Source organism: Panicum virgatum, chromosome 7N, assembly GCF_016808335.1.
Source record: "Panicum virgatum strain AP13 chromosome 7N, P.virgatum_v5, whole genome shotgun sequence".
NCBI classification, from domain to species: domain Eukaryota; kingdom Viridiplantae; phylum Streptophyta; class Magnoliopsida; order Poales; family Poaceae; genus Panicum; species Panicum virgatum.
Window position 1 is genome coordinate 39,012,022 of NC_053151.1, and position 9,681 is coordinate 39,021,702.

Consider the following 9,681-nt stretch of genomic DNA (forward strand, 5'->3'; position numbering starts at 1 on the left):
CTGGAATAGAGGGTGTTGACTCTAAACCCAACAGAACTCAAAAGAAAAAGAGTTCACTCAAGCGGTTAAGTTAAGCCTTATATCATTTTCGTGCAGGTTGTGTCAACGTCTAAATTTTGTTAGCACATGAAATATGTTGTATTCATAGTCTAGACCTGGCAAACAAAATTGACATAAAGGAAGCCAAACAGACACATGTATGGCCACAGGAATGAGCAGCAATATTCTCATCTCGAGGTTTTCTCTTGCCTATCTAGAAGAACCAAGGTACTACTGGAAACCGCGAGTTCGCCATGTGCCTCAAGGTTTGCCGTGTGCTATCCATCGGGCACACGGCGAAGAGCCAATTTGCCGTGCGTAGAAAATAAAACACACGGCGAATCAAAAGCACACGGCGAACCCACAGTTCGCCGTGTGCTCCTGTACGGGCACACGGCGAAGCCACAGTTCGCCATGTGCCACAGCCACGGCACACGACGAAGTGGGCTCCACGTGCGCCGGCCAACCACAGACGTTAACGGCCGCTCAACGCCGTCACCCTTCGCCGTGCGCCAGAGGCTAGCACACGGCGAAAACAACTCTTTGTCGTGTGCCTCTGGGTAGCACACGACGACGTGATGGCCACGTTAATGCGTTCCTAACAGCCCGCGGATGTCGTGTCCTTTGCCATGTGTTGGAGTTAGGCACACTGCAAAGGTAAGGGTTTGCCGTGTGCTAGGGTTAGGCACACGGCAAATATTTGATTTTGCCGTGTGCTTTCCCTTTTGCACACGGCAAAATAAAAGTAACAGCTCGTACCCACTGAAGTAACTCATGAATACAAATATTATGGATAAACATTTATAAATTATATAAATTCGAAACGTGAACTAAAAATTATGAAATTTGTCATGATCTCATGTCATCATATATGGAGTCTCTGGTAAAAATATGGTTGGATTATTCACTTTTTTCACAAACGCTGCTTACAAACTGTTGTTTCTCCGGAAAAGATCCATATACTTTTAAAGATTTAAGTTACGTGTGTATGCGTAATGATTTGCATGTATTAATTTGAGTTCTAAACTTTTTATATGGGCAATACACCACATAAAAGTTGTTCATGTCCAATCATGATATTTTTCTGAATTTGTTTGCCATTTTTTTGAATTTTTTTAGTATTATTACAATTAAAGTCGTAATATTCAAATTGAGATATACATGCATAGAAAAAAAACAAAATTTTGAAATAAGCACTTCTAGTGATATGTTTAGTTAATTTGATAATACTTTGCAATGTACATTTCATTAAATTTACATGTTTGGAAATCAACTTAGTTGAATTAATGGATGAAAATAAATAAGGTTTGGCGTGTGCCATATACTTGGCACACGGCAAAGTAGTGGTTGTGTCGTGTTTTTTTTTCAAAGAATAATTTGAAATTGAAAATAAAAAAGGTTGCCGTGTGCCCAAATCCAGGACACACGGCGAACACTCATTTCGCCGTGTGCCCTATTCTTCGCCGTGTGTCCTAGATCCGACACACGGCGAACTATCGAGCACTGCAGGCCGGGCGGCTAGCTGCTGCGTGCGGCGGGCCTGGTGCGCGCCACTGCAGCGCCCTCTCGCCGGGGCATCGCCGGGGCCTCCTCGCCAGGGCCACGGCGCTGTTCATGGTCTTCTGCTTCGCCACCCCGTCGGGCGCCGCGCTGCCGGACCTGCTGCGTGCCGCGGGCCTCATCTTCGATCTGCAGACTAGCTTGGTGAGGGTTACTAGACCGTGCGTTCTCAGCATTATGAGAAGTAAATAGCATTTTTTTTTGCTTATTTAGTTGCTTATTGGCTTGTTGCTTAATGACCTACGGTAGAGTTTGAACTAGTAAATTAATTTGGTCATCATCAGCTAGTAGTTTCATATCTCTGTATTTTCATATCTCTGTTTCACTGTTCCAAAATCTAGCTGAGAAAGATTTCCAATCCTTTCTATTCTTTCTGTCAGTGCGTGATATCTTTTCAATGCTGCAAGGCATACATGCATGAACAGCATATATGAGAGGCTCATCTACTCTCTATTGTCTGATCTTTTGTGATGACAGCTGGAGGGATCAACAGACAAATATATGAGCCGCTGAAGCTCCGCTTGGACGCCGTGCAGGTCGATTTAGTTCACATTTAGTTCAAATTGTTCATTTATGTATCTGAGCTTATTTGATTAGTTGAAAATGGAAATGGTAGGAGGTGAAGCTATCAAATTGTTTGTTATAGCATTACCAAACATGTTCTCACATTGTTTGTTATAGAATTAGTATAGGTTCAACAAACATCTGTTTTTTTGGAAATGTTTGAAAGAAGCAACTCATTGAGGTTTATTTTTCAGCTTCCTGTATGCATTTCTTTTGTTGACACTATTTTTTCTTTTGTTGACAAGGGAGGTTGTTTCACCGTCCTCGACTCGTTCACTTCGCCGCACGCTGTCGTCGAGCTGCACCGACACGCGTGTCACCACACGCCCGTAGGTGAGCACGTGCAGAAGACTCTGTTTTTGTATTCTGTTCGTAGTTCACGTAAGCCGGTTAGGCGTCTCCCATTCGAAGTTGGAAATATGCAAATCCTTGCATATCTATGGCCGTATCTGTTTCGAATTGTCCACGTTATTTGGACAGCCCGAGGATGCGTAGATGAGTTTAGTTTCCATGGTCCGCTCCTATCGGAGACAGAGTTTCGGCAACATCTCCCCGTTGTTCTCCGGATACACAATCTCCTTGACAGGACGTGTATTTGGAGAGCAACGGGGAGGTGCTGCCGAAATTCTGTCTCGGCTAGGAGTGGATCATGGAAACCAACCATATCTACGCATCATCGGGTGTGATTAGGACCAATCTTCACCTATTAGAGTTTGTTAGATACCGTGTATATGAAATCGATTTTTAAATTTCTTGCTCATATGTTAAACGATGGATGACCGTGAGTGGATTTACAAGGGCTGGCAGAGCGAACAAGAGTATATTGAGTTTGCTCTAAAGGTCAATGACTTTTTGGAAAAGGCATTTGATAGAGGACAGAGTAGAATGCCGTGTCCATGCACCAAGTGTCAAAATAGGATACATCAATCACAACTCACTATGGGTAAACATATTATCACAAATGGGTTTGTGGAAAACTATACCCGGTCGATGATTATGATGCTGATGCCGGTTGCGCAGACATGTTAGCAGACTTTCATGAAGCACACTTCGAAGAAGGACCTAGAGAGGAACCGCCAGAGCCTACGGCAAAACAGTATTACGACATGTTGTCTGCGGCACAGAAACCACTTCACCAGCATACCAATGTTTCTCAGTTCGATGCTATTGCACGCGTACTGGCCCTAAAGTCTGAGTGTGGCATTAGTCGAGATGGATTCGACAAAATGTTGACGGTTTTTGGTAGTCTGCTTCCGGAAGAACACATTCTTCCAAAGAGCATGTACGAGGCACAAAAACTTCTTCGTAGTCTTAAGATGCCATATGAGAAGATACATGCTTGTCCGAAGGGATGCATATTGTTTAGGAAAGAACATGCAGACGCAAATTACTGTACAAAATGTAAATCATCTCGATGGCTGGAGGTAGATTCTGGTGATGGTCAAAAGAAATGGCTCAAAATCCCCGTGAAAATCGTACGGTACCTTCCATTCATACCGAGAATCTAACGTCTGTTCATGACTGAGGATTCAGCACAACAGATGAGATGGCACAAAAACGGCAAATGCTACCGTCCTGAGAAGGTGATACATTCATCCGATGGTGAAGAATGGAAACATTTTGACAAGCGTCACACAATGAAAGCTCTGGAGGCTCGAAATGTACGTGTTGCATTGGCAATAGATGTATTCAATCCTTATGGAATGACGGCTGCCCCGTACAGTTGTTGGCCCGTGTTTGTTATCCCCCTCAACCTCCCCCTGGAGTTATCTTTCAACGGCAGAACATATTCTTGTCGTTGATAATTCCTGGATATCCGAGGGATAATATGAGTGTGTATATGGAGCCTCTTATTGATGATTTTCTCCATGCTTGGGAGGAAGGTGTATGGACATATGACCAAGCTACAAAGACAAACTTCAAAATGCGAGTGTGGTACATGTACTCCCTGCATGACTTGCCAGCATATGCGATATTCTGCGGCTGGTGTGTGCACGGGAAGTTCCCTTGCCCAGTATGCAAGGAAACTATGAGGTTCATCTGGTTGGCGAAGGGTGGCAAGTATTCTTCGTTCGACAAGACCGACAATTCCTCCCTATTGACCATCCATTCCGACGTGACATCAAGAACTTTACGAAAGGTGTCGTGGTTGATGAACCTCCACCGCAGATGATGTCAGGTGTCGCGGTCCGTGAGTGGTTATAGTCGCTGAGGGTTAAAGAAGGTGGTGGTTTTGTGGGTTATGGCGAAGAACATGCCTGGACTCAGAAGTCAGGCCTGTGGAGGCTCCCCTACATGGATGATCTTCTTCTTTCTCATAACATTGATATGATGCACTCAGAAAAAAATATTGCTGAGGCACTCTGGGGTACAATCATGGACATTCTTGATAAATCAAAGGACAATGTTAAGGCCCGAGTGGATCAAGCTAGTTTATGCGATAGACCAAAACTGAATATTCTGCCACCCAAAGATGGTAAGAAATGGAAAAAGCCTGCAGCTGAATTCGTCCTGAAGAAGCACCAAAGGAAAGAAGTACTAGAATGGTTCCAGACTTTAATGTTCCCCGATGGGTATGCAGCGAATCTAAGGAGAGGGGTGAACTTATCTACTATGCGAATCAATGGGCTGAAGAGTCATGACTACCACATATGGATTGAGCGGCTTCTTCCGGTGATGGTTCGAGGCTATCTCCCTGACCATGTCTGGCAAGTGCTGGCGGAGTTAAGCATTTTCTTCCGCCAGCTATGTGCTAAGGAGTTGTCTCTGGCTGTAGTTGAACAAATGGAAAAATTGGCCCTTGTGTTGCTTTGTAAGTTGGAGAAAATCTTTCCACCCGGCTTCTTCAATCCGATGCAGCATATGATTTTGCACCTCCCATATGAGACAAGGATGGGGGGCCTGTTCGGGGACGTTGGTGCTACTCGATTGAGAGACAACAAAAAATCCTTCGAACCAAATGCAAAAATAAATGCAAAATAGAAGCTTCCATTGCAGAAGCATACATTCTGGATGAGGTCTCCAACTACACAACAAAATACTATAGTGAAACCCTTCCAAGCGTGCACAATCCACTCACTCATTACAATGAAGTCGAAAATAAAACAAATCTCAGCCTATTCAAAGGGCAACTTGGAAGTGCAAGTGGTGTGACTCCTAAGGCCTTGCTCAATGAAGAGTTGCGCACTATCATGATGTATGTGTTGACGAACCTAGTGGAAGTCGAGCCGTACATACAGTAAGTTCTCAACAAACTATTTCCTCGAGTATTAACTATTCTGCATCCAACCCCCTTTACCTCTCGTTTATATAGAGAATTTACTCAACAATTCTAGCATCGCCGAAGAGATCCAACCCCGCAGGAAGTTGACATCCTTCTTAAATCCGGTGCGGGACAAAGAGCCCCCGATTTCATTTCTTGGTTCAAGCACAAAGTATAACAAACCATCATGCTTGTTAGACATTTGAAGTTTCTTGTCCGTGCGAATAGTATGACAAATCATCATGCTTCTATCTGCAGGCCCAAAATGACGCGTCTATGTGTCCCGAGTTGAGACAGGTTGCCAACGGTTGTGCCTATAGGGTCTTGTCATATTCCGGTTATGACGTTAATGGATATCGCTTTCACACAAGAAGCCACGAGCAGAGTCGGCCCAATCGAAGAACAACAAATTCCAGAGTTTGTACGACAGCCCTTAATGGGGTCGAGTATTATGGCATAATTGAAGAAATCTATGAACTCGCATTTCATGGTTGCAAACCTCTTAAGCCTGTCATATTCAAATGACATTGGTTTGATCCTAACGAAGTGCAACGGACCCCTCATCTCGGCCTAGTCGAAATTCGCCAGTCATCAGTGTATCCAGGAGACGATGTGTATATTGTGGCTCAACAAGCCACGCAAGTTTATTATCTCTCATATCCGTGCAAAACGGACGATCACCTTATGGGTTGGGACGTTGTGTACAAGGTATCACCACACGGTAAAGTACCTATTCCAAATAATGAGGATTACAACATAGACCCAAACACATATGACGGGGAATTCTTTCAAGAAGATGGGCTTGAAGGACATTTTGAGATAGACTTAACCGGAGTGATCGAAATGGAAGTACACGATGATGAAATGGTTGATGACGAGGACGCTGGTAAGGAGGTTCGTAATGCGAAGGACCTAGAATTACTTGAGCGATTACAATTAGGCAATGACAATGAGGATGAAATTCCACAGTTAGAGCACGGGCTTGAACTTCTCGACTTGCGTGATAGTGATGATGAGACATATGATCCAGCTAATCCCGATGAAGATGATTATTTCTAATACATGTATGATCCGTACTAATTGATTTATTAATGTTACTTTCTAATTATGTCGCATTTATTTTTCTTTCTCTTTATAAGATCGTTTTGTATATATGTGCTGATTGGTTTACTATTTTTAATTGCAGGTGATTGAAGAAAGATGCCGGGCGGCGGACTTCAACGATCGGTCGCCTCACTGTACAGAAGAATGATGCCACACTCGGATGCTGGTGAGAGCTCCGATAGGAGTTCCGGGTTGGGGCGAGGCAAGGGTCAAGGGAAGGGTGGACCCAAGAGGGGTCGAGGGAAGGGTGGAGGCAGGAGGCGTCTAGAGCCTTCGCCTGTACCGCCGTCTCAGGAGGAGGAGGAGCCTGCCCAGGACCAGGAGCAGGAGCGGGAGGGGGAGGAGTGGCAGGCGGACGTGCAGGAGGAGGAGGGGGAGTCGTCTGAGGAGGACACGGCCGAGGATACCTCTACGCTGGCTGTCTAGTTGCGAGGTCCTTCGCGACTCCCAGATAGGTCGATACCTGTTGCCTTGCGCCCGCTAATTCAACCGAGCGGGGATATGTAAGTAATTTGACATGTTATTACTACTTTTTCATTTCCAAACTCAAAAATCACGGTACAAACTAATATTTTCTCTTAATCACCGTGTGCTGGGAGCGCATAGTGGACAAGTGGTTCGACCCCGAGTGGCAGGCTTTGCACGACGCTGGCCGGCAGCGGCGATTGCTGATGCCAGGTCCAGCGCACCATCAAGGCAGCCTCAACAACGACGAATACAGGGCTAGATGTGTACAGACTACACAGACTCATTTCTCTAATCTAACGTTCAATTCAGCATAATTTGTAATCAACTTCTTCCTTTTTCGCAGTCGTCCTCACATGAAGGCCAGGAGTGCACCCCGTTCGTGGGATGGGCTCTGGCCCGCAAGGGCAAGGCGACATCCAACGTCACCTACAACCCTGACGACTCGCCCTCGGCGTACAGCAACCCGTCCGTCCACAGTCGTATCCAGGCGTACACAGAGATGGGAAGACAGGTTCATGGGCCAGACTGGGATCCGAGGACCCAGCCCCTTGATGGAGAAGTCATTATGAGGGTGGGAGGAGGCAAAAAACATGGGAACTACTACATTGGCGATGGCCTTATAGACACGGCCAGCACTCCCACCCTCTCCCAGATTCGAGCGAGGAACACGGCCAATAGCCCGGCCATACACCCACGGCTGTCCGCGTCGCAGCTCCAAGTGCAGGAATTTCAGGTTATTTCTTATTTATTCATAGTTCTTTTGTTTTGTACATATATTTGCTTTGCATTGTAACATTGTCACGAACTATTGTAGCACCAAATGCAAGCGCAACAGGCGGCGTACGAGGCGGCGTTGGCCGAAGAGAGGAGGATACGACAAGAGAACGAGCAGAAGCAGGCGGCCGAGATGGCCCAGATGTACAACTACATTCGAGGTCTTTCTGTTCAAATGAGTAATCTCATCCCAGCCATGCAATTCCCTGTGGCTCCTGCTCCTACTACTCCTCCGGTGAGTATCTTGAAAACCCTTTAGTTTCTTTTGAAGTATTAGATACTTAGAGAACTTTATACTTAGAGATTGTGACTTACATTACTCACTTAACAATTTAGGGGACCTACATATTTAGACTTGATTTTCGTTTTTCTTGCTTTCTATATGTGTGTATCTGGATCTTCTTTCCCTGAGCTCGAAGGTCTTAGCTTTTGATTCTGAGATTTCTTCTCCTAGCAGCTAGATCGCTAGATCTTTGATCTTGGCATGAGGGAGGAAAAAGGCAAGACGCTATATATATATAGCTAGCTCCTGTCAGCTTCTTGCTTTGCGATTTTTTTCGTTAACCAAGTTATATTCTTGGATAAAGTTTTTCCTTGCAAGATTGAGTTGCTCTTTTTACATCTGATCCTTTACCTGCTTCGACCTCTCTACAGCAGTTGGATCTTTAAGCTCCTCTCATGAATTATAACTTGAGAACTTGGTTTTTGTCTCACCTGCAATTTACTGTCTTATATTTTTTGCAGAATCTATCGGCGGCATCGAATACGCCAGAATTGTCGCCGGGCGTACAAAACATGTTGCCACCTCAGCTCAACGCCCCACCGCCATTCGACGACCCACCTCAGCCATGAACTTGTTAATTTGTGCCTCTATGGATGTAAACTTGATGATGCTAGGAGGATTTTCAATAAGGATTTGTGGGTTTGTAAACTAGTGAACTTAATTTATGCATTGACTTGTGAATTTGTGGTTTGTCATGATATATATATATATATATATATATATATATATATTGCATGTGCTTGTTATGATATATGATCTATGATATATGGTTTGAGTGGGTACTTTAAACGTGAAAAAATAAAAAAAAATAGGTTGTTTCTGGTCACTTTGCCGTGTGCCAAATTGTCGTGCGCCAGGCGGCGGCACACGGCGAACTGACCAGCCTTTGCCGTGTGCCACGGGCCTTGGCACACGGCGAAGTCGACCTCTTTTGCTGCCACCTGGGCCCCCAACCAGGACTTCGCCGTGTGTCACACGGTAGGCACACGGCAAACCTCTCCCCTTCGCCGTGTGCCCAGGGCCCGCGGCACACGGCGAAGTATCTAATCTTCGCTGTGTGTCACATGTTTAGCACACGGCGAAGTCGACTCCGCCGTCGTCAACTCCGGCCGACGCCGTTTGTTATCTTTATTTCACCGTGTGCCATGAATAACACACTGCGAATGTTTTCGCCGTGTGCCTGATATATGACACACGGCGAACACTCTCTTCGCCGTGCCAGTGGCTGCAGTCGGCACTTCTCCGTCGGCCACCCACGGCGAAGTTTTCGCGTGTACTAAATGTCGCCGTGTGCCCGAAATGAGGAAATCCGGTGCTATGTAGTGGAAGCAAGCACAAAAATTTTGTAGCCGGAAAAAAAATTAATGGGTTGCAGAATAAGTATGCAGTTTCAGATCCTAATTAGAGACAACAAGGGCGTTATTTCTGGTGCTGCATGTAGTGCTACTTGCTTAAGATAGTAATAATTCTGGAAAATCATGCTAGATTATTTGAGCTGGTTTGAAAACAAACGCGGCACCACCCACACCAAGCAATCATGCTGAAACAAATCGAACCGCTAAAACAGATGAGGCCAGTTTTCTCCAACAATTAATGCTCTACAGCTTTGTAATTTCCTTCCCTAGCT

General features: G+C 45.2%; 2 long non-coding RNA genes across 2 annotated transcripts; both read left to right on the forward strand.

Moving 5' to 3' along the window:
• Positions 1–1,574: 1,574 nt before the first annotated feature.
• On the forward strand, positions 1,575–6,871 carry LOC120682819. The gene is made up of 4 exons (XR_005678615.1): positions 1,575–1,743; positions 2,077–2,135; positions 2,409–2,496; positions 6,612–6,871. It is a non-coding gene; the product is annotated as an uncharacterized LOC120682819 (long non-coding RNA).
• A 916-nt stretch (positions 6,872–7,787) lies between these two features.
• Positions 7,788–8,737, forward strand: LOC120682840. Its single transcript, XR_005678616.1, has 2 exons — positions 7,788–8,006; positions 8,516–8,737. It is a non-coding gene; the product is annotated as an uncharacterized LOC120682840 (long non-coding RNA).
• The last annotated feature ends 944 nt before the right edge of the window (positions 8,738–9,681 follow it).